The sequence below is a fragment of the Schistocerca serialis genome, chromosome 3 (genome assembly GCF_023864345.2).
Source record: "Schistocerca serialis cubense isolate TAMUIC-IGC-003099 chromosome 3, iqSchSeri2.2, whole genome shotgun sequence".
Taxonomy (NCBI): domain Eukaryota; kingdom Metazoa; phylum Arthropoda; class Insecta; order Orthoptera; family Acrididae; genus Schistocerca; species Schistocerca serialis.
Window position 1 is genome coordinate 366,460,406 of NC_064640.1, and position 26,219 is coordinate 366,486,624.

Consider the following 26,219-nt stretch of genomic DNA (forward strand, 5'->3'; position numbering starts at 1 on the left):
GTCAGTGAGACGAACAGAAATAAGTTCTGTTCAAAGGCAATAATTACACGAATTCACGGCGATTTATGATGGTCCCCTGGACATTACAGGAGACGGGACATGATTCTTAATAGATGACCACGGACACTCTGCCCGGGGAATGGATGTTTGTGTTGTCCATATCATTTCATCATCATCATCATCGTTCGTGACAGTGGCTAGATTGGACCGAGCAAAAAATTGGACCGAGCAAACAATTGGGACTTTGTACAGGCGCTGATGACCGCGCAGTTGAGCGCCCCACAAACCAATCATCATAATAATCATCATGACCACGGACAGCAATGCATGCTCTGCAACGTGCTCCCATGCTGGCCACAAGATTGGTATGCAGTTCTTGTGGTAGGGCGTTTCATTCCTCCTCCAGCGTGGTCAACTGCTGGATGGTCGTTAGTGCATGAGGACACATCCAACATGTGCTCGACGGGATTTAAGTCTTGGGAACAGTCCAGTCCATTCTCCAAATATACTTTCATTCCAAGAGCCGCTCCCCTCCGCTGGTCTACGCGGTCGTGCATTGTCGTCCATAAAAATGAAGTCACGGCCGAATGCGCACCTGAAAAGACACACACAGGATAGGAATACAGTGTTACAACAACATTGACCAGTGAGTGTACAGTGTGCGAAGATTCAGAAGTCAGTACAGCCATGGAACATGATGCTTCCCACGCTTAACTCCTGGACCATCAAAACAGTCGTGTTCGACAGTGGTTCGACAGTGCCACCACCACTCGTCATGAGAGCGCGTAATGCACCCAGGAACATTGTCGACGACCATGATTGTTTTGGTGGTTCAAGCGTCATGGTGTGGGGAGGCAAAATGTAGTATCGGGTTACTGACATCCATATCTTCGAACATGGTACACTAATTGATCAACGTTATTGTGACACCATACACGCTCCCTATGTGCGTTTTTACAGGGCTGCATTCGACCCTGACTTCATCTCTATGAATGTCAACGCACAACCCCATACTTAATTTCTATAGGGCAATTGCGGGATCCGTCTGGGAGACCTATTACAGCACGTCCACATGCACCAATACAAGCAAGCTGTTGTCAACCGCGCCGCTGGAGGAGTGGAACGATCTAATATAAGAAATCTTTGCAACGAGCTCCAGGCAAGGTTGGTAGAGCAACTACATTGCCGTACGTGGTGATCACACACCGCCTTTTCTGATGTTTAGTTTACGATTAGAAGTCGTGGTGACCAGTATAATTGTTGTCTTTGAATAAATGAGTTATTTCTATTCGTATCATTGCGTATTTCCTTGTTACCTTTTGTACAATACTGCAGCAGTTTCTTCTATGTATTATCCAAGTTTCATCGAACTACACTGCTGGCCACCGTAAATGCAACACCCTGAAGGAAACATCCGAATCAAGTGAAATTTACACCATGGGTTTGCAGCGATGAGATATGCAACTGATTAGAATTTCAGCGCAGACGCACATCACGCGCGCCTGTGGCGCCACCTCATAGCGCCATTTAAGGGTTGGCGATTTCGACGAGTGTACGTTCGGCACGTTTGTTTACCTTGTGGTTGTTTCACAAGACGATCAGTTATGCCTCGTAGACAACAGCGAACATCGTTTGATCAAGTATCCGAGTTACACAGAGGAAGGATAGTGGCTTACGGAGATTGTGGATTATCATACAGAGAAATCGCTAGTCGTGTTGGACGAAACCAAACAACTGTAATGTGGATATGTGACCGTTGGATGCAGGAGGGTACGACGGACCGACGTGGTCGATCGCATTCACCTCGGTGCACCACTGCACGTGCTGATAGGCAAATTGTGCGCATGGCAGTGACGGATCACTCAGTGACATCCCGAACCATAGCACAGCACACTGCGTCTGTAACGCATCATCCAGTGTCTGCGCGTACCATTCGACGCCGTTTACAGCAGAGTGGTCTGTCCGCAAGACGTCCATTGCTTCGTCTACCATTGACGCAGAACCGCAGACGTCTCCGTCGCCAATCGTGTGATGACAGACGGATGTGGACGGCAGAATGGAATGACGTTGTCTTTACTGACGAGGCACGCTTCTGTCTGCAGCACCACGATGGTCGGATTCGAGTGTGGAGACACCGTGGAGAGAGGATGCTGGACAGCTGCATTATGCACCGCCACACTGGTCTTGCACCGGGTATTATGGTATGGGGCGGTATTGGATATTACTCTCGCACGCCTCTAGTACGCATTGCCGGTACTTTAAATAGCCGGCGCTACATATCCGAGGTGCTGGAGCCAGTTGTCCTTCCTTACCTTCAGGGCTCGGCCACAGCCATATTTCAACAGGATAATGCGCGACCACACGTGGCACGCATTGTCCAAAGGTTCTTCGTCAACAACCAGATTGAAGTGCTTCCCTGGCCGGCTCGCTCTCCGGATCTTTCGCCGATAGAAAACATGTGGTCCATGGTTGCTCAACGAGCGACCCAGATTACATCCCCAGGTGCCACACCAGATGATCTTTGGCAACGTGTGGAAGCTGCTTGGGCTGCTGTACCCCAGGAACACATCCAACGTCTCTTTGACTCAATGCCGAGACGTGTGGCAGCGGTGATCTCCATTAATGGCGGCTACTCTGGCTACTGATTCTGGCAGGAACCACATGCCACAGATGTCTGTAAACGTAATCATTTGATACTTGGTCAACATGTTACCTACAAAATAAATTTTGTTGTGCTATCTCTTGTCATTCTTGGTGTTGCATTTACGGTGGCCAGCAGTGTATATTACTTGACAGTGACACTTCATGCGAAAGTTACTTTTGTCCTTGTTACGCCCCAGTCTGTATCAATAAAAATTATTACTTCCTATTCTGCACCATCACATTCGAAGCACTCCCTATGGAAGCGCAAATACACCGATCCCATTCTTCGTGCGCTCTTTCAAATGCATCCTTGAATTCTTTGGTAGGATATTTTTAAGCGCTGATATCTTGTTTTTTTTCCTCTTGAGGGAGAGGAAGTAGTCACACACGGCTAAATTTGGCGAGTACGCCGGGTAAGGAACAATTGTTACCTTGTTTTTAGTAAAAACAAGCAAATCCTGGATAATCCAGATCTGTGGCCGCGCTATGTCATGGAATATCTAGTCGTTCATACGCCACCCCTTTCAAAGTTTTTTTTTTCTTCATGTCTTCCCTCAGATACCTTTAGAACATCTCGATAGACCATCAGAGGGATGAGTTCTTCATGCGAAATCCAATCAGAAAAACTGAATAGATACGCAGCCCCTTAGTCAGCTGTCGGAAGCCCAATGGAGACCCGCTCATCAACCAAACAAGTCGCCTCGTAGCCACTTGCACGCTGATTCAGGCAGGATTTTTCGGGAGACACCTAGCTGTGTTTCATTGTGCTCTTCTCCACTTGCGCACAAAACTCAAATTTCGGAATTTAATTCCACCTCGCAATTCTATTAACTGTATTTATACCTGTGGGTATCGCTCATTACTTCCACTCTTGGGAAAAACAAATCAGCATTAAAGATGAAGATTAATATTAATTAGGCTTGTAACTAAATTTGTAAAATAGGTTGCTCGAGTGTCGCACATAACACGGTGATATTAATCGTGTGGTGCAGCCGGTTGGCGGAACGGAACGGTCCTTGAGCGCTGAGTAGGCGGACCCCCCTCCACTTAACTTCAACGTCTCTCCCCCTTCCTCTCTCTGCCCTCCGCCCCACCCATCTACTCCACTAACGAACACCACCCGTTCCTCTTTACTTCAAAAGCCAAGAATTGCACGTAAAGTTCTTTTTTTTTGTGTTCATGGTGTACCAGAAGCGTACTTACTCTTTCAGGTCAGTTGATACTGCTCCAGCAACCGCTGATTTAGTGGTTTTCTGCACTAATTATGTCACAAAAATGTAAAACGGGAAAACAACTGAAAATAAGATTAAACAGTTTCGTAGAGGCGCTATAAATGCACCCACGAGTTTAGGTTAATGCTTCGTGCCGGTGAACTTACTGCGGTTTCAGTGATTTGATGCATTCTAGATAACATGTAAGGGTAGGATATTTTAATGTTGGAATGGTATTCCAGCAAGACACAATTAGATTTGAGTAACATTTACAAGAGCGCAGAGCTTGTAAATTAATGGGACGACCGGTAGAATTCAAAAGAACTAAATTTGTAACTAGACGTTGTGACATCTCGTCCTTCTAAACTTGCGGCAGTACGGTAGTGCATCTAGTGACAATGCGACATCACAGAAATTACAATAATTTTGTATTGCCTTCCAATGAAGTGTGTGCGTATTGTGTAAAATATCTGTGTGAAAGCAAGGAGTGTATGGAAATTAGTGATGCTATAATTGTTGTGAATGAGTATGGACGCGGAAGAGCTGTTTCCGCCTGAACGAGATCACCAATACCACGGTAAAGAAACACCAGTGGGCGATACTACTAGAAAAATGGGCATCGAGGATAAACTTTCTCTTTAAATTGAGAGAGTAGATTCCCAAGAAGTGTCGAAAAAGTATTATTTCTTTCTAAATATATATCGTGTAATGATGATAAAGTTTGAGAGACCGGAGCTCGCACTGTGACTTAGTGAATTTAGAGGTAGATAAGGTGAAATCCAGTTCTTGCAAATTCCTCTCCTGCCGAAGAACGCCTAAGTGGCCGCCGAGCATAACTCCGCATTTGAAGCTGGCACCATCAATAGCTTCCGGTGTAGTAGATCAATAGTGCGTTGAAAAGAGGTAATAATTTACCCATGGACTGGCGCAACACCGGGTGATCAGCAACTGCGAGCCACGATCTCGCTTCCCATTGGCTGCCCGACTGCAGCGAAGGACGTTTCCTCCAGCACAGCTAAAACGAAGCTAGTATTAGGAAGTGAGCTAGATGAGACTGCAGTTGTCGCCGCACTCACTGGTCTCTAACCTTTACACAGAATTTCAAGAATAATTTAAACTAAACGGACTTACAAAGAGGAAAACATGCACTATAGGTCTTATAGATGACTGGCAGAACTAGCGTGAATAAATAATAAATCTAATATTACTTCCCTTGTGCTGTGAGAAAGGGGATCCAAATACGTCACAAAGCAAGGAACAGAACCACATATATACATGATACATACAACGCTAACTTAATATTTCTTTCAGAAATGTATCGAAGGTTTTCGACAAGTGAGTTTCCAACGGGCAAATATTTTGTTGTATGGTTAATACTGTACTTCTGTCTATCGAGTTACTGAAAGAACAATGTTGTTTTAAACAGAAAATTCCCACTTTCTAGCGACTGTCCAGAGCTGTTGGAAAACGGGAATTATGTATATGATGCTCTATAATACATGCAATAAAATATTACGAAAAAATGAGTCACTGACGGACGAGCCACTCCGGTTTTTATCATAGGGTAAATATCTCGCAACGGTTAAGTGTCCTGGCACGAACATTTATAAAAATTGCTGAGGAAAACTTTCGTGAAAGAGTGTTAGCACTCCAAACTGCTTTTCAGGAGTATTAAAATGCCTATAAAACCACAGAAAGCATTGTTTCAGCGATTCCTCAGAAGCCACCGCACAGCTAAATGGTAGTTCCTTAGAGTACCACCACTTATCAAGGCCGTTTAACTAAAAGAGACCGTTTCATAAAAATCAGCGCTGTAAACGTTTTGTAATACATCTTCTGTTTACGAATAGGAAATATAGAAGACAGTAATTTATCAGTTGCCCCATTTTAATCAGACCGAAAATACACGAGTAACAGAGAACCAGAAAAAAATTTCCCATTTACTGACGATGATTTGCTTAAAACTGATAACAAGCTTTGCTTCTGCATGTTTGCTACATGTTTATATGGCAGAGAATTAGGGTCCAGCTATATAGAAATAAGAAGTATATTGAAGGGAGAGTTTGTGTTTTCAATAAATTACGTCAAATAAATATCTGTATTCCCAATATTTATATTTATCCAGCTTTATCAGTGCCGCGTTTGACAATTACGTTGACAGGATATTAAGACCTAAGGCTTCTGTTTTAAAGTATGACGTGAGCAACTGAAACTGGCGTTGCACTGGTGTGTGGGTTTCGTAGCGTTTGGTCCCTTAGGAATTCACACACACTTGAACATTTATTACGAGCTGTGATGTTTTTAAGTACAAACCTCCTTTCAATGCTAATCATACTTAGTCAACACGCTGCTGCACGAGACAGGATGCGGTTTGTGTTGCAATCTATGGAGTCAGCCACAGCCATTGATAAAGGTGGAACTCCAGGTACACACGAGCTGAAAAAATTCTGTGATACAGTTCCTTGAATGTTAATATCTTAAGAGCAACCATAACTACGAAGAGTCATCTCACTTGCCTTAGAGAGAAACGTGTAGAGCTGTGACCATGATTTTTCTGTCTTTGTTTCAACGTCTCGCCTGCCCTGCGTAAATTATTAAGCAAACATCGCACAAGTCACAAACACCAACCAATATTCCAAAATTAACTTGTTATATAACGCTCCACAAGCCATTTTGAGTTAAATGAATCAGTATCTTCGAAATAAAATAGAATCGCTTGTGTTAAGATCAGGGAACCTGCAATGACACGAAATATCAGTGAAAATCAGTTACAAATACCGAATTTGCAATATATTCCCTTGTTTGCCAGCGTTCAGTGAGCTCGTGTAAGTGGCAGATTCAGTGTTTCGTAGTAGGCGGTGTTTGTGTTCTTAACAAGTTTGGTAGTGCAAATTCTTGTCTAAAAGAAAACAGGGCTTCTTTTGGTTTATCTGCTTTTTACCTATTTTGCCTCGGTATGTAGTGACGGCTGGGAAACGTGCGTCGCACGGGTATACCTGAAGTGCGGTTCGGTTCGTCCGCGGGCTCTGCTCTCGGGGCAGCGCACCCGATCGCGAAGAGCCGCGCTCACCTTCAGGGTGAGTGGCAGGTATGTAACCGTTCTCTTAGCTCGAGGCGGAGGCTGAATGTGGGGATTGGCCGTCGCCCACGAGTGGACAAGCGGCCGTTTCTCCCGAGTCCGGAGAGGCACACGGGCGGATGGGTTTGCTAGTTATCGAGAGTTCTAGTGTTTGGTGCACTATGCAGCACCTTACGGAAATAACGTCCAGGATTGTAAGAAGTCCAATGTGCTGTCGGTTTGTCTGCTGGGGCCTCATTAGAGATGGCGTGAAATCAGATCACGTACAAAGTAAAGACACTTCGAATATCAAAATTTTAACAGTAAATTGTAGAAGCATTCGTAACAAAGTTCCTGAATTTACCGCCCTCCAGGAAAGCTGTGGGCCTCAAATTACACTCTGAACCGAAAGCTGGATGAAACCTGACACAGAACTTTCCAGAAAGAGTTAACCAGGCGTGGAACGTATGAGGGGGGGGGGGAAGGAAGGAAGGAAGGGGAGAGAGAGAGAGAGAGAGAGAGAGAGAGAGAGAGAGAGAGAGAGAGAGAGAGAGAGAGAGAGATTAGACAACTTAGACAACCTACACTCCATGGAAATATTTTAGATGTAGTAGCTACAAACAGGTGTGACCTTATCGACAGTGTCAGCATAGGGACAGGAATTACTGAAGGTGACATGGCGACGATGGTTACGAAAGTTAATAAATCCATCAAGACGGCTAGGAGAGGTTTTGTACTAAAAAGAGCAGATAAGCGGTTCTTAGTATCCTACTTAGGCGATGAATGGACATCATTTGGCTGAAATATTGGGCACGTAAAGAAATTGAGGGCTATGCTGAAACTGGTGATAAATGACGCCCTAGATAAGTTTGGACCAGGTACGCGCATCAAGGACGGAAAGACACGCCGTGGTTTATAAACAAAACTTGGAAAATGGTTCAAATGGCTCTGAGCACTATGGGACTTAACATCTATGGTCATCAGTCCCCTAGAACTTAGAACTACTTAAACCTAACTAACCTAAGGACAGCACACAACACCCAGCCATCACGAGGCAGAGAAAATCCCTGACCCCGCCGGAAATCGAACCCGGGAACCCGGGCGTGGGAAGCGAGAACGCTACCGCACGAACACGAGATGCGGGCAGTTGATTAAGAGAAAAAAGAGATGCACATATGGCCACCCGCTGATTTTTGTGATTTTTGGCTTAGGGCATGCGGTACCAATACACCTGATTTTGAACTTCCCCCCATTGCATATAAATGTCGCGCGGTGATGCGATAATCACAGTTCATCACATTTGCGAGCTCTCGAATATAGTGACCTGGATCATTATAGATTAATGTATTTAAATGATTTTCGTCAAACCAGAACGTTTTCCTGAACGCCGAGAGTAACTAATGTCAAAACGATCCTCCTCAAGACAATAAAACCATTTCTTGACGTGCTCTGTCCAGTGTCATTAACCCCATACGCGGCGCAAACGTTTCCACCTGCCTCCATTGCTGTCACCGCTCTACTGAGCTCAAAACGGAAGAATATGTCGGAAAAATTGAGATTTCTCAATTTCACACACAATTTTCTAACGTCCATAGCTCCACTCACTATCTCCAAACAACAAAATGACGACTTGTAAACTCAAATAGCAACAGTGAAATACAAATAGAGACAATCAATAAACAAACCAATAGCAACCAGAAAACCATGTAAAACGGAAACGCTACAACCTAATATTAAACAACTCGTGTTTTGTATGGAAGTGCCTAAGCAGTCACCTTCTCACGCTCCATCCGGTAGTGAATATTAACAACAGAACATTCAGTTGCTCCTTAGAACATACTGCCAGGGTTATGTTCATATCCTTTACTCGTGATGTGGATGGCAACTCGTAGTGACGTGGCCTGCACAGGGGAACAAAAGCATAGGACCTACTTTGATGTGAGGAGACTACAGCTCGTGGAAAGTTTTCGAAGTAGATCTGTTTAAGGCTCAGACCAGGAGACAGACAGAGAAATACTTCCATGTGTGTAGTGTGTTCATCAGATCATATCGACATAATCCGGTAGCGTTGAGAGGTGCATTGCCCTGAAAATACTTGGAGTTCCAGTAGGCCGCTGTTGGCGAACGGGCTTGGGTGTGCGGACTGCTAGTAGCTCTCTGGATCGTTCGCCTGTGAGAAATAATGACGAAATAACGGGGGGCTCCACTTCTTAACGCGTGAACGCTACCCGTAAGAGAACACCACACTTAAGTCTTAAACTTAGTCTGTTAGTGAGAGGAGCTCGCCGGTGCACGTGCTTTTGGACACATTCACACCCACTGAGCGAGGTGGTGCAGTGGTTAGCACATTGGACTCTCGTTCGGGAGGACGACGATTCAGATCCGCATCCGGCAATCTTGATTTAGATTTTTCGTCATTTCCCTAAATCGCTTCAGTCAAATGCGGGGAAGGTTCCTGCGAAAGGGCACGGCCGACTTCTCAATCCTTACCTAACCCGATGGGACGGATGACCTCTCTGTTTTCTCCCCTCCCCCGAATCAACCAACCAACCAACCATTCGTATCCTGCTACCGGCGTGTGCTCCAGTATTTACCGATGGAAAATTTCCCGTGTCCCTCGCATTCAGTGAATGAATTCCTCGTAACATCCGTGCCCAATGACGTGTATTTATCAACAGTACGGAGATAAGCGTTCAATACGAACTCATTGCAACGGAATAATTGTTCTAGATGGTGCAGTTTGCGTGCTTTGTTTAATACTCGCTGCCTTCATTGCGCGTAGAATCACTTTCTGGCAAGTGCCGTCCTTGGTTCCTGTTTCCTTCGTATCATTTGGGACAGTGAGAAGTTTCGCCTCACACAGACTTTCATTTCAGCAGCACAGCTACCATTTCTATGTTGTCAAAACGGGAGCGGTAGACACTCGCGGCGTAGTCTCACATGTAGTCTCAATATTCAGAGGCTCAACAGGCCACATGCGCGTCAGACTTTTTTGTTTTAATTATTGTTTCTTTTGGGTGTTCTTACTGTACCCGTTGGACCATCCTCACCATCACTTTTATAACACTTTGATTTTAGGGACGATTGGCGCTCTCCGAACGTAAATTGTCAGTGACAACTGGTTTTATTAAGTCTGACTTCCTTTGGTGGTTGCGCCAGTAGTGCTCCTCATTGCATCTTGGAACACTCATTACACCATTTAGATAACATGGGACATGATACCGTGTAAGTAACTGTATGATAGCAGCTCGTGACTCTTGTTAGTAATTCGCGTGATATGATTTTAATTTTTGGTATCAAGAATTCTGAACTTAGTAGTAGTGTTCTCTTAAAGTTGTGTATAAATTTTTTTGCACAGAAATATACCTGAGGATGTACTTCCTCGGTACTAAACCGGTTATACCAGTGTCTGAGCGACTACAGTAAAACAGCTAACGCGGCGAATTGGACACACTATCAGTTTTACTCGCATTTCAACACCACAGTATACAGGGTGTTTCTAAAAGGTACGGCCAAACTTTCAGGAAACATTCCTCACACACAAATAAAGAAAAGATGTTATGTGGACATCTGTCCGGAAACGCTTAATTTCCATGTTAGAGCTCATTTTAGTTTCGTCAGTATGTACTGTACTTCCTCGATTCACCGCCAGTTGGCCCAATTGAAGATGTGCTGCTAGAACATGTGCCTTTACAAATACGACACATGTGGTTCATGCACGATGGAGCTCCTGCACATTTCAGTCAGTGTTCGTACGCTTCTCAACAACAGATTCGGTGACCGATGGATTAGTAGAGGCGAACCAATTCCATGGCCTCCACGCTCTCCTGACCTCAACTCTCTTGACTTTCATTTATGGAGGCATTTGAAAGCTCTTGTCTACACAACCCCAGTACCAAATGTAGAGACTCTTCGTGCTCGTATTGTGGACGGCTGTGATACAATACGCCATTCTCCAGGGCTGCAGCAGCGCATCAGGGATTCGATGCGACGGAGGGTGGACGCATGTATCCTCGCTAACGGAGGACATTTTGAACATTTCCTGTAACAAAGTGTTTGAAGTCACGCTGGTACGTTCTGTTGCTGTGTGTTTCCATTCCATGATTAATGTGATTTGAAGAGAAGTAATAAAATGAGCTCTAACATGGAAAGTAAGCGTTTCCGGACACATGTCCACATAACATATTTTCTTTCTTTGTGTGTGAGGAATGTTTCCCGAAAGTTTGGCCGTACCTTTTTGTAACACCCTGTATAGGGTGTCCTTGCTAGAGATATACATACAAACAAATCCATATAACGAAAGACCTCAACATTTTATGTTGTTGGGTAAATACACAATCAATACACACTCTCTCAAAGATGTGGCGATGATGTGGCGCAGACCAATAGTTAAATTCTGCAGGACCTGCTAAAGTGTCGGGACATCGATGCTGTTGATGACCACCTGAATAGCTGTTTGCAGCTCAGCAATGCTTTTGGAGTTGTTGCTGTAGACCTTGTCTTTAATATAGCCCCACAAAAAGAAGTCGTATGTGTTCAGATCCGGAGAATATGGTTGTCAGTCGAGGCCCATGTCAGTGGCCTCTGGGTACCCTAAGAGCAAGCATGTGGTTCCCAAAGTGCTCCTTCGGGACATCAGACGTACTCCTGCTTCGATGGGGTAGAGGTCCGTCTTGCATGAACCACATCTTGTCAAAATCAGAGTCACTTTGGATAATGGGGATGAAAACTCTTCCAAAACCTTCATGTGCCGTTCGGTAGTTACCGTGCCATCAAGGAATATCGCACCGATTATTCCGTGACTGGATATTGCACACAACACAGTCACCCTTATGGGGTGAAGAAGAGACATCTCGATCGTAAAATGCGGACTCACTGTCCTCCAATTGCGCCAGTTTTGGTTATTGACGAATCCATCCAAATGAAAGTGGGTTTCGTCACTAAACCACACCATACATGTGCGTACTAATTCCCTTCATGCCCCGCGGCCAACCGTGTAGTTTGAACGTTCAAACGCAAACCATTCAGAAGTTATAATGATTTTGTCATACAGTTCAATAATTGTCACCCTGTATCTCGACATGTTGGTGAACCATTTAGTTCCACAGATGCCTCCCAACGTCAGTTTCCAACAGGATAGTGCCTCACTCCACTATCATGGGGATGTTATAACATAATTTCGTGAGAAGTTTATTAGCGTTGGGTCGGGAGGACGGGTCCCATTGCTTGCCCCTTCCGTCTCTCGATCTGACTCCGCTGGATTTCAGTGCACGGAGGCTTATCAAGGACATTGTCAACAGAACTAGGGTCTGAGATCTTGTAGTGTTGACATAACGGACCTACGCCGCAGCAGAGGCCATAACACCTGCCATGATTATGAACATGTGGCGAGAAGCGATGTATCGTTTAGATATCTGTCGAGCTACAAACGTGCATTAAAATGATTGAGCTCCTGTGCACAACGCTGGGCAAATAGTTATAAACCGTAATAGGCACTGAAATATGAACAAACGTTTTTGTATACCTCTAGCCCGAACACACTGAGTTTTGAGCATCTCTTTCTTTGCGCCTTGTTACAATCAGAGGCAGCGGGGATGTGGTAACATTAGAAAAAATGGTTCAAATGGCTCTGAGCACTATGGGACTTAACATCTATGGTCATCAGTCCCCTAGAACTTAGAACTACTTAAACCTAACTAACCTAAGGACATTACACAACACACAGTCGTCACGAGGCAGAGAAAATCCCTGACCCCGCCGGGAATCGAACCCGGGAACCCGGGCGTGGGAAGCGAGAACGCTACCGCACGACCACGAGCTGCGGACTAACATTAGAAGCTGCGCGAGGTTGTTAGCTGACAATGCTATTGTGCACAGGAAAGTCAGAACGCCGGAAAATCGTTGCGAAATGCAGGAACATTTGCAAAGGATTGACGTGTAGGAAGTGGCTGCTGACCTTCAATCTAAAAACGTGTAATAATTAATAGAAAAAGGTCTATTAATTTACGATTGCCGGAAATATGGATTCTAAACTAAGATTCCTTAAAAGACTGCTCAGCGAGCGTAGTCATGTCACGAAGGAAGTAGCATACAGAAATATCAATAGACTGATACCGGAGTCGTACTCCTCAGTCTCGGACCCTTACCAGATACCTCCGATAGAGGAAACAGAAAATACACAGAACGGCACGCTACGGGTTAATTTATACACGCCGAAAGCGTCACGGATACAGTCATCAAACTGTAGTTGCATGTGTTACCACAGAGGCGTTTTGCATCGCCTTGTAGTTTAATGTTACAATTTAGAGATCATGCGTTCCCAGAGGAGCAACCACCATACTGCTATCTACGTGAGCAGTTTACAAGCCACCTCGTGAAAAGACCACGAAGGTAAATTTAGAGAGATCAGAACTTGGCGTTCTCCCTGCCTACATCTCACTACTGGAACAGGGAAAGAAGGAAATACAGAAATGACAGTGGTACACAGTGTTCAGCGTCCGGCACCGTAAGGTGACCTGCAGAGTATTGATACTGATGTAGACCATTATAATTCGCAGATTATTGACCACAGCAAGATACTCTGGCGGCAGCAGTTTTATTCAGACGGTAGTACTCGGAGCGTACTCCCGACAACGATACTCCTGCTAAGTTCATTGCCGGCGCAACTTCTTTGTGCCCCACACTCCTAGCTCTGATGTACTGACACAGAGTGCGTTTTACGTCCCGTATTTATGCCATTCCAGCTTACAGTGTTTGTCATCATTTCATCCTCATTCATGAAAGTGGCGAGATTGGGCTGAGCAAAGTTTGGGAATTTGTACGGGCGCTGATAACCGCGAAGTTGAGCACCCCACAAACCAATAGTAATCCATCACATCGTCATCAAGTTTCCAGAAAAGGTCTGATGACCTCATGGTCTCATACCCTGCGAATTAATCCATTCAGGGTCCACAGTAGTGTTACCGTTAATTCATTTGCCGGCTGTTATACTAGGCATGTTTTTTAAGTACCGTTTTGGAATTAAAAAAAGACGTGCTAAGATATATCAATAATTTTATTTTTACATGAAAGCCTGTACCTTAATCTACTTTTCTACATAATTTCCATCAATATTGAGGCACTTGTCATAGCGTTGTACCAGTTTTTGAATACCCTCCCCATAGAAGTCTGCCGCCTGACTCGTTAACCACTGCATCACCACTGTTTTGACTTCATCGTCTTGAAGACGCTGACCGCCCAGGTGTTTCTTAAAGTGCAGGAACAGATAGTAGTCACTGGGCGCAAGATCGGGGCTGTACGGAGGATGATGTACTTGATGTGATGAGATCTTTGGTCTGATTCGCCATATGCTGACGGGCATTGTCTTGCAGCAAAACGATGCCCTTGCTTAACTTCAATGGACTGTTGCTTTGGTTCTGGTGTGACGTAGGCCACCCATGTTTCATCGCCCGTAACAATTTGGTTTAAGAAATCATCACCGTCGTTGTGGTACCGCTCAAGGAAAGTCCATGCACTGTCTAAACGTTTGGTTTTGTGCACATCTGTCACCACTTTCGGTGCCCAACGTGCGCACAATTTCTGGTAATTAAAGTGCTCGGTCACAATGACATACAAAACACTAAGACAAACATCGAAAAAGTCATCCCGGAAGGAGGAAATCGTAAAGCGTCTGTTTTTTCTCACCTAATTGTCCACTTTCATTAACGACCGAAGGACGCCCACTCCGTTCTTCATCACGCATATTTGTGCGGCCATGTTTAAATGCTCTCACCCACTTTCTTACCATTCCATCACTCATAAGGTTTTCTCCGTAAACTGCACAGATCTCACGATGAATATCGATCGCTTTTAGGCCTTTAGCACTAAGAAATGTTATAACAGCCCGTACTTCACAGTCGGTGGGACTCAAGATTATCGGAGGTATCTTAAAAACTCAGTACACAACGTAAACAAGAAAGAATCGGACTGTAATGGCGTCAGTGCGTAGATTAAGGTACAGGCTTTCATGTAAAAATAAAATTATTGCGATATCTTAGCGCGTCTTTTTTTAAATTTCAAAACGGTACTTACTTAAAAAACACGCCTCGTAGTGGAATTAAGTCCTCTGCCATTCATTAAGCAGTTCGCAGACAAAGCTACGGATGTTGGTATCTGTATTTTATTTCAGCTACACAGTAAGGCCACTTCACTGCAATGTTTAGAGGTTTCTTGCCATGAGTAGTGGGGACAGACACGTAGAGTGCGGACATAAATTATCACCTTCCATAGCCAGATATATTAGCGAGCTCTGCAGCGGAAGTGAGTGAGGATTTAAATGAATATATCCTTTTGATATGTGAGGTTCTAAACATTCCGAATAGCGGTTTACGCCTTGCTCTAGAAGCTCACCGTTGTCACACACATTCCATCAGTCCACAAAGTATCGAGACTGGATTAATGAAACATAGGCGAACGTTAAGATGGTGGTTTTAGTGCTTCAGGTACTTTACTTAATCTTCCCCACTTGAGTGCAACGCACGGAACGTTCATACATTGTGTCACTCTGGCATTAACACTGGTCTTCTGTATATGGGAACAAACTCCGGGAAATTAAACACCTCCCAATGGCTTGGACGATTTCCTCTCGCCCCTCTCGTCACGAGGAGATAATTTCAGCTAGGCTGCATATTGGGCACTGCCGTTTCAATCGCCGTCATTGAAGTGGAGATCGCGCATCATTCTGTGCTTACTGCAACCAACCATTGACAGAGCACCATTTTATGACCCAATGCCGATTTTATAATCGTTTACATTTTAATGTAGCTTGCCATATGAATAATAAGATACTTTAGCAGATACCAAAAGAGCTGTAGATGCCGTTTTGCTTTTTATTCGTCGCAGTAATCTGGAGAAGGAAATTATTTTCAACCATTTGAGCAACGTCCCCAAAAGGGAAATAATCGTCCTTAGCTATCCCTCTTCTCCAGTCGATTAGGCCCTGAGTATTATAGACTTCAAATTCATTCGTTAATTGACCATTTTAAATTATGACACGGCTATTTACCTCAGCTGTTTTGCGCCCTAAAGCGACAGCAAACGGAACGTTCATATTGTCAAGCGAAACTGTCAGAAAAGTCCTTTGGGGTGTTGTCAAACTTGCGCGACACAGTGGCTTAATATCGACTAAGTCGTCAAATCGTTGACCGTTCATCTGAATTTCCGCACTTCATCGTTCTGTGGGAGGTTCACATCGATTATACAGTGTTTCGTTTCCACGGATTATTTTTCCCAGAAAAGGTCCGTGTTTTGCATTTCAATCAAGTAGCAGCAGGCGTCCACACGTAGGTGTTTTTTGTTGTTCGGGAGTCTAGGAGTGCAGGACAGACTTTGAACACGCTTTTATCTTCTTAAAAACTTTGTGGAGGATGTCTCCAACACTTGTTTTAGAGATGTTGCTTTGTTGAGATTTGTGATGACGTTGACACATCACGGCCGCAAGTCCACTATTTAACACTGCCTGCCCACAACTTATTGGTCGAATGCACGTCTGTTGTTTACAGTTGCTAGTTCAAGCTGCCACAGTAGATAACGCGCTGACGTCCTTTTATATGCCAGGAATAAATAAGTCTTAGAACTTCTTGGACGGACGGTGTATGACTTACGCAGAGATCTTGACTTCGTACATATATCACAGTAATATGTTGGTAGATAAAACAGCCTAATATACACATACAAGTAAAGCCAGTACTACAGAGAAGAGCGAATACTAATTTTTCTTTTCCTTTGCAGGTGCAGCTTCAGTGCGTGCAGCATCGTCACGTAAGTTTGGAAAAATATTAGCCATACTTTTTACGTCTGTATTATGGTGGTAATTGATTCTGTGTTACATTATCTGCCACTGTGGCCGAACCGTATAAGCCGTAGCGTTTAAGGTAAAGTGTAGTCTTAATGCGAGGAACAAAATGTTTTTATTCCTTTCGGGTCTATACACTGAAGAGCCAAAGAACCTCGTACACGTGCCAAGTATCATGTAGGGCCCCCGCGAAAACGCAGAAGTGCCGCAACACAACGTGGCATGGACGCGACTAATGTCTGAAGTAGTGCTTTAGGGAACTGACACCATGAATCCTTCAGGGCTGTCCATAAAACCGTAAGAGTACGACTGGGAGATCTCTTCTGAACAACACGTTGCAAGGCATCCCGGATATGCTCAATAATGTTCATATCTGGGGTGTTTGGTGGCCAGCGGAAGTGTTCAAGCTCAGAAGAGTGTTCCTGAAGCCACTTTGTAGCAATTCTAGACGTATAGTGTGTCGAATTGTACTGCTGGGATTGCCCAAGTCCGTCAGAAAGCACAATGGACATGAATGGATGCTGATGATCACACAGGATGCTTACATACGTGTCTCCCGTCAGTCGTAGGGAGACGTATCGGTGGTCTCATATCACTCCAAATGCACACGCCCCACACCATTTCAGAGCCTCCACCAGCTGGGACAGTCCCCTGCTGACATGTATGGTCCATGGATTAATGAGGTTGTCTCCCTATCCGTACACGTAGATCCTCTCGATACAACTTTAACTTGTCCGACCAGGCAACATGTTTTGCAGTTATCTACAGTCCAATATCGAAGTTGACGGGCCCAGGCGATCGTTGAATGGTTTGCGCGCTGACACTTGTTGATGACCCAGCATTGAAACCTGCAGCAATTTGCGGAAGGGTTGCACTTCTGTCACGTTGAACGATTCTCTTCAGTCGTCGTTGGTTCTGTTCTTGCAGGATCTTCCGGCCGCAGCGACGTCTGAAATTATGTTTTACCGGATTCCTGATATTCATGGTACACTCCTGAAATGGTCGTACGGGAAATTTCCCAGATCATCGCTACGTCGGAGATGCTGTGTCCCATTGTTCGTGCGCCGTCTATAACACCACGTTCAAACTCGCTTAAAATCTTGATAACCAGTCATTGTAGTAGCAGTATCCGATCAAACAACTGCGCTAGACACTTATCTTATGTAGGCGTTGCCGACCGCAGCGCCGCATTCTTCCTGTTTACATATCTCTGTATTTGAATGCGCATGCCTATACCAGTTTCTTTGGCGCGTCTGTGTATAAGCAGGTAGTATGTGTTGTAAAGTGGTTACATTATTGCGTTTAGCTTGGCTTCGTTGGTTAGGTGTTCATACTGATGTTCCCAGAGCCGAGCATGTAATATTGTGCTGTCTCCAACAGAAGTGTGCCTCGTAAAATATTCATTAACCGTTTCTTCATTGCAAATTGAGTGAAGCTGATTTGTCTGCAATAGCTGTAATAGAGATTAGTGGTCTTAAGATAAAGTCGTAGGAGCTTGGGTTGAACGGCTGGCGACATGTGTTTCTAAATTGAGAGCTTCCTCCTGTGCAGTCTAGTGTGTCGCACCGCCTGAAGGACATAGGTACCTAAAAATAGGATATTAAACCTGTGGTATTATAGACGACCGGTCTGTATCTGAGAGTGCGAAAAATTGATGCATATCCTGTCTTTTCTTCCAGCTAGCACTTTGTTAAGTTATGAGTACTAAAGCTGTAAACTTGCCGAGCAAGTGGTTGTGATACGTAGTTGCTCACTCGGGTCTACTTTTCGAATAAAAGCATGAAGCTTTTGGGCCGCAAACGAACATGTAAACTCAGTCGCTTATGAAAACTGACTTCTCATCAAACAGAATACAAAAGTAAATGTGAACTTTCAGAAAGCAAATTGCCTAAAATTTACGGTCCTGTGGAGCATATTTTTTTATGGGAATGGCGGGTTGTGGGGGAACTCTCGGCACACATTCTTCCAAATAAATTCACGATTTATGTGTTTTTTAAAGGCAAACTTCGTGTGTCGTGTCTGTATAAAAGCATTTTCCCCTTGTACTTGCCGAAAATTTGAATCATAAACATTCTGGCATCTTCAGGAGAATTTGAAACATGTTTTTGGTGGCAGCAAAATTTACAGCTATTCTTGGTGGTCCTGCACGTGAGCATATGCATTTCTTGTTTCTTAAATTTCGAAGCTAAAGAATGGCATTATTGCTTTGACAGAATTGGCTGAAGGCCGGCCGAAGTGGCCGAGCGGTTCTAGGCACTACAATCTGGAACCGCTACGGTCGCAGGTTCGAATCGTGGATGTGTGTGATGTCCTTAGGTTAGTTAGGTTTAAGTAGTTCTAAGTTCTAGGGGACTGATGACCTCAGAAGTTAAGTCCCATAGTGCTCAGAGCCATTTGAACCATTTTTGAATTGGCTGAACCACACTGAAGAATACTATAAGTAAATAAGGAATCTTATCTGGTTTAGTCACTAACACCGAGCGTTAGTAGGCAGCCTGAAGTTCCGAACACTGTCTAGTGTCTGCTAAATGCTACAAGTGGCAGACGCAAGCGTAATTAACTGCAGTAGTGTTGAATACAGCATATTGCTCCGCGGAACGGACCAAAGACATCAAGCTAATAACAGTCAATAGAAGTATAAAAAATCTTCGGTTGGTGTTATAAGTTGGGAAGAAAGTCCACCTACAGGCTTTTCTTTGTGCAGGCTATAGGCCGGCTGGTACTTTGAGTACACTTCCGTGCTCCTAGTTTTACCTTCAGTTGCCGATCACTACCTTGAGTACGTCTCTGAACGTAATTGTTTCTCGGCAATGACGGGATATATTCTACGATTAATCGATTCAGATAGGACAGGAATGTTGCTAGAGCGTTAAAGGACCGGTATATATCACGGTAAGAACTGGACCTATATCGCTCTATATGAAAACGTACTCTTAAAAGAATATTTGAGGTATTTCATCTGGGTCGGTAGTCTATTTCCTACCATTTATGCTGTCGTATGGGTTCGCTATTTTCATGATTCGGCAACTCTGTTTTGTATGTTTAACTCTGTGGTCGGATGTCCTCGTTTCTCTATAGTCAAGTAGGGGAAGGATTAGTGTGTGTCACCTGCTTGTGAATCGTGTAATCTTTTGTTTTGCGTTTTATCATATTACAACTATTTGAGTTACATTTTCTGAAGCGGAGAATGGGGATCAACATAAAGTTTCCCTAAACGAGTGTAGATAGCCACTTACAAACAGTTACGCTGGCCTGCATAATAGAACAACAAATCCTGATTGAATCCTCTCCAGTATCGCAAGGTAGAGCGTTGCGCCGTAAGGTGTACGAGCGGCTCATCGGGAGTATTCGTGTGATTTCGGGGAACTCCGTGAACTTACCATAGTGCTATTACTGAAAACCTGAAGACTGATCTCGTTATCGAAAAGTCTTGTTCAAATAAAATTAAACAAATTTAGAAAAAAACTTTCTTTGTTGGTCAGCGAAGATTTTGTTTCCTTCTTCACGTGGAAATATTTTCTTTTTTGGCTTGTGCAGAACAAATTTTTCACAAAATAGGTTATATCACTCACATTACTTAACTAACGGTGACTTAGGAATGTATAAAGGATGACCTAGTTTGGAGTTGACGTATTAACTGCTAGTACAGTGCCGGTGGTGGTTAAAGGAAATTACAGAGGGCAGTTTCATCAGTTACCATGGTGACATTAGAAGTTCGTAAAATTGCTATAACCATTCCTATCAAACGGAAAACGCAATGACGAGTAGGAAGAAGTTAATTTTCGATGTTGGCAGCAGAAATTCGTCGGTCTCCTGTGGCCAGCGCGAGGTATTTCTGTTCTCTGAAAGTAGTGCTGGCAGCTTTTCTTGTTCACCAGAAACTCGGCCATTGATCCTACGTTTTGTGTGCACCAAGGTGCTTATGTTACAGTTATCGCTGGTAATTTTTGAAGTCTTTGCCGCAAAATTATTCTGTTGGACAGGCATAGACTACAGTTACGGCAACTCTCTCCCCCTCCCTCTCTCTCCCCCTCCTCTCTCGCCTCTCTCTCTCCCCCCCCCCCCTCCTCTCTCCTCTCTCTCCTCGTGTGTGTGTGTGTGTGTGTGTGTGTGTGTGTGTGTGTGTGTGTGTAAGGGGGTGGGGCGCTTGCGCAATGTTAATAGAAAGTCAGTAGCGGTTAAAAAAACTAAGGAATGGCAGAAATCTGTTATATATCACCAGTACACTATATGTAAACAGGGATCAGAGCACATCTTCGTTATGGCAACTAGTTTCTAAAGTTTCGGTGGGGCTCATCTTACCGTCACTCTCTCGCTTGTGATCTGTAAACAGCTGAGTTTCCCGCTATGTTAACATGTTTCCAAACACACTCCACACACTTTCTTAGCAGCTACCTGTAATGAATTTCAAATGTCGAGCGTGAGTTTACAAAAGGAATGATAACGAGCGTTTGATTGTTGTCAGTAGTGTGTGTTATAGACCACCAATCCTACAATAACGCTTGCAAGATACCCAAGAGGCGAGAAAACTTAGACTGTACTCTGTGTTGTCCACGTACATGTTCACACCCGTATTCGTCTACCTCTCAATTATCTGACGATACACGGGACTGAAATTTTAGTCTCGGGTGAACGCTTAAACAAGGAAAAGTACGGTAAAGACATAACAAACCTGTTCATTGACAACTGGTGACACCACATTTCATGCAACTGGCGTTGTTTGGGTGAAGGTTGTATGATATACACGCAGAAGGCCATGTCCTTGGTGTAAACTATGCAGCCGTAAGAGTTGCAAAGCTAAGAACGGTAAGAGCGCGTGCCTCGTATTTATTAGTCTGCAGCGGCTATTTGCCGATAATTCACTAGTTAACAAATTTAAACTTGTTTCTGCATTTGGTTTGTAGGATTTATTTCCTTTTGGGTTGCTGAGTTCACTGATAAAATAAGTTTTCCTCTATCAAGTTACACTTCGAAGACAGCAGAACCAAAAATAGTACTGGCGAACATCGACCGAATTAAAACGTACAAGAAATACATATTCAGAACTTTAGAACTCAGTAGTGTTTAATATGTATATACGGACATAGCACCAATAGAAAGCCTAAATTAATTCACAATATATTTTCAACTTTAATTTCATTTGGTATTCAAAAAAGTGAACGATGCTCTGTTTCATCACTCTCTGACAAGACCTCAGCAATAGTCGTCCATCATCGAAGGGTTCCAGAGATCGCGATTACGGTATTCCATCGTATGGATGTGCTGGTGAAAGCGTTCACGCCGCCCTTCGCTTATAAAATGTAAAAAGTGAATTTTAATATATATTCTACGTCTCATGTTCTGGTAGCTGTTTAACAGATCATTCACAAAGGGAACATAATCATCTCCTCTGTTGTACACAAAGCCCTTCACAGTAGTTTTGAGTCCGCAGCTCGTGGTCTAGGGGCTAGCGTTGCTGCCTCTGTATCCCGGGTTCGATTCCCGGCCGGATTGGGGATTTTCTCTGCCCGGGGACTGGGTGTTTGTGTTGTCCTCATCATTTCATCATCATCATTCGTGACAGCGAACAGATTGCACTGTGTACAAAACTGGACTGTGAAAAAATTGGTACTTTGTACGGGCGCTGATGACCGCGCAATTGAGCGCCCCCACAAACCAACCATCATCATAATCATCATAGTAGGTCTGAAAGAGGAACAAGCAAATAATTCGATATTTGTGAGTTCGGTATCAAAAGTTGGATCTTGCATAAATTTTCTTATTTGTGGTCCAACAAATACACCTTCCTTCAGCTTTGCTTCACTCAATGTAGGAAACTGTATTGTGGTTCTTGACGTCACCGCTGTCCCATTGGCACAAAAAAAGAAAAAAAAATTCTTGAACCCATCCTGTAAACTTAGGGATTGCAAGTTACACATAGGAAGAGGCAACCCTTCCCGGGATATAGCCATCTACACTGAAGATACATTTGGGTACTTTATTTTATGTCTAGTTTAGCTCGAATTCCCTCCAATATTTGCGAGACAGAAGTAAAAGTCTGAAAAATAGTATTACGGTTCGCACCATACCACTGGAAGGGAGAATAGCATGGCCCGGCGTTTTGGTTTAAGTGGTAGTACAAGTTATGCAGGCAATATGACAATCAAAATTTTTATCTTGATCAACAATAGGGCTATCAAAATACAGTTTATATGCCTCATTAACTAAATCAGTGATTGGTTTTCTTCGAGATTTTGGGATGAATTTCCACATAGCAATAGCTGTCGGGGTGGTTTAGACAATGATGCCGTTTGCCAGTTGCTATTTTTACTAAGTGTAAGTTTTAAATACCACAGTGTTCCACTTTCTATCACAAGAAACTGTCACGTAGATAATAAAAATTCGTAATTTACTGTTTCGAGGTAAGTGTGAGGAGGACTGTACCATGCGTGTTTCAACATGCGCTAGATCATAATCCCTTTTGCACTATGGTCCATCTTGCCATCAGGTGAGTAAAGTTGATAATCTCGCCACACGTGCCATATAGCATTATAGTGACAATGTGTAGATCTCCCGGCATTCTTGTGCAAAAAAATTTAAAGATGGACGCCTAAACAAAAGACAGAAAACAGTGAAATACGGGAAATAACTAATAAACAATAAAAACCCTAAAAACTCAAATCTTATGTGCTAGAACATTTTGAAAGGTTGATTCGAATTCTACAAACAAAAATATACGACTGGATGTCACAGCTCAGATGCAAAATACAAATAGGTGATCAAAAGTATCCGGATACCTGGCAGAAAATGACTTAAAAATTCGTGGCGCCCTCCATCGGTAATGCTGGAATTCAATACTGTGTTGGCCTTGATGACAGCTTCCACTCTCGCAGGCAAACGTTCAATCAGGCGCTGGAAGTTTCCTTGGGGAATGGCAGCACATTCTACACGGAGTGCTGCACTGAAGAGAGATATCGATGTCGGTCGGTGAGGCTTGGCACGAAGCTGGCGTTTCAAAACATTCCAAAGGTGTTCTGTAGGATTCAGGTCAGGACTCTGTGCAAGGCAGTCCATTACGGGATGTTGTCGTCGTGTAACCACTCCGCCACAGGCTGTACATTATGAAAAGGTGCTCGATCGTGTAGAAAGGTGCAATCTCCATCCCCGAATTCCTCTTCAACAGTGGGAAGCAAGAAGGTGCTTAAAACATCAATGTAGGACTGTGTTGAGATAGTGCCACGGAAAACAAGCCCCTCCATGAAAAACACCACTACACGACCACACCATAACACCACCGCCTCCGAATTTTACTGTCGGCACTACACACGCTGGCAGATGACGTCCACCGGGCATTCGCCATACCCACACCGTGCCATCGGAACGCCACGTTGTGTACCGTGCTTCGTCACTCCACACAACATTTTTCCACCGTTCAGTCGTCCAATGTTTACACTCCTCACACCGAGCGAGGCGCCGTTTCACATTTACCGGCGTGATGTGAGGCTTATGAGCAGCCGATCGACCATGAAATCAAAGTTTTCTAACCTCCCGCCTAACTGTCATAGTACTTGTAGTGGATCCTGATGCAGTTTGGAATTCCAGTGTGATGGTCTGGATAGATGTCAGCCTATTACACATTACGACCTTCTTCAAATGTCTACGGTCTCTGCCAGTCAACAGACGAAATCGGCCTGTACGCTTTTGTGCTGTACGTGTCCTTTCTCGTTTCCACTCACTATCACATCGGAAACGGTGGACGTGGGGAAGTTTAGGAGCGTGTAAATCTCTCGTACGGACGTATAACACAAGTTACACCCAATCACCTGACAACGTTTGAAGTCCGTTAGCTCCGCGGAGCGCCCCATTCTGCTCTCACGATGTCTAATGACTACTAAGGTCGCTGATATGGAGTACCTGGCAGTACGTGGCAGCACAACGCACGTTATATGAAAAACGTATGCTTTGGGGGTGTCCGGATACTTTTGATCATATAGTGTAGCTGTTGAGTAGTGATACAGCCCTTCTACTAGCCCGTCACAAAAGTGTCCATCCTGCGTGACCTAAGCGCAGTTTAGACGACGCAGGAGCATAAAAGTTGAAACTTGTTCCAGTGAGTTCCCCACGAACTTTACCTATTATTTATACGTCAACGATTATTATGCATGGCGCCTGATTTTAGTTTTTATTGGGAAGTTCCGTGACTTTTGGAAAATCTTTAAGTTAAACAAGGTCCGCTTATTGTTGAAATGGACTACCGTCAGAAGGGGACTGAGCTGTTTTCTTTTAAGGAGTAATAGCTGTTTTACTCTTAGGCTCTGAAAATGAAATCGTGAGAGGAAAATTCCGTAGTAAGGATTCTGCTTTTCGTAGCGATTTGTCCAAACAATTGCACGAAAGTGCCTGGTCTTTGTTGCTATCCTTGGCTTTGACGATCAGGTGATATAGATGGCGAAGAAAGATTGTCATAACCAACAATTATTTGGTGATTGACTACGGCAAGTTTCGAAGAACTAAAACCCAGCTATAACCCAACATGATTCCATCAGACTAGATCATTTTACCCTGCCCGTTGTTGTAGAAAATGGGGAGTGATTTCAGAAAATAAGTTACACGTATCGTCCCACTCAAAGACCATTGCACACGGTAGGACTGCGCTGTGATAGTGCCACGCGAAACAAAGTAATCACCATCATTATTAATTTCCTTTGGGCCTTTGTCCCACTTTAGCGGGGGGTCGTCCTTGTTACCAAGGATTTGGCGATGTTAGCGTCAGAGGGTGGCCAGATGGACTTCCTGTCGTACCCAGGGTCATTCATCTGTGTCACTTTGCAGTGTAGTGTAGCATGCAGCGACTGAAATGGCGCGGCAACTGAAAACTTACTCCAAAGTTGGAGTAAGACGTTTGTGGGCAAAATGTTTAAACTGCACGCAGATTCCCTGTGTAATTCTGTATGTATATGGACCAAATTGAATGTCGCGTTCAGCCGAACTGAAATGGTGCCAACAATTTGACCGAGGCCGCACAGACGGGGGTGATACTGATCAGGAACGAATTTCATAGACGACAATCTCTAGTCAATCGAGGAAGAATGCCAGGGGGAAAAGATATTGTCCAACGATGAGGACATCGACACAGCGGTTCCAGTATGGCCCGTAACACAAGAGCAGCTTTCTTGGGTGAGACTGGTAGAGCGCTCAGACTGTTGTTTACAGATACTTGCTGACTGAGTTGAAAAACAGGGTCATTCATCTGTGTCACTTTGCAGTGTAGTGTAGCATTCAGTAAAAGTGACTTGGTCTGCCATAATAATGTGTACCTTTCTTTCTGAAATCCACTCGTACGCTAAGCTGTGCAATATTTACATTTAATTTCATGCTGCAAGATGTCGGCTTCGATATGAACAAAACAGTTTTTGATGGGAGAAGCTGAAATAAAAAATAAGGAAACTCTGCTTATCTACGTGTTCGGTTAAATCTTCATGGTGAATGAAGGTTA

The 26,219-nt window shown here is 44.0% G+C and overlaps 1 protein-coding gene across 2 annotated transcripts in view; it reads left to right on the forward strand.

Moving 5' to 3' along the window:
- Positions 1-26,219, forward strand: part of LOC126470183 (protein FAM214A) — a 226,477-nt gene that overhangs the window by 74,229 nt on the left and 126,029 nt on the right. For both annotated transcript variants that reach the window (XM_050097839.1, XM_050097840.1), the window contains exon 2: positions 16,681-16,710. The gene's annotated coding sequence lies outside the window, so the exon portion shown is untranslated. The remainder of the gene's footprint in view (positions 1-16,680; positions 16,711-26,219) is intronic.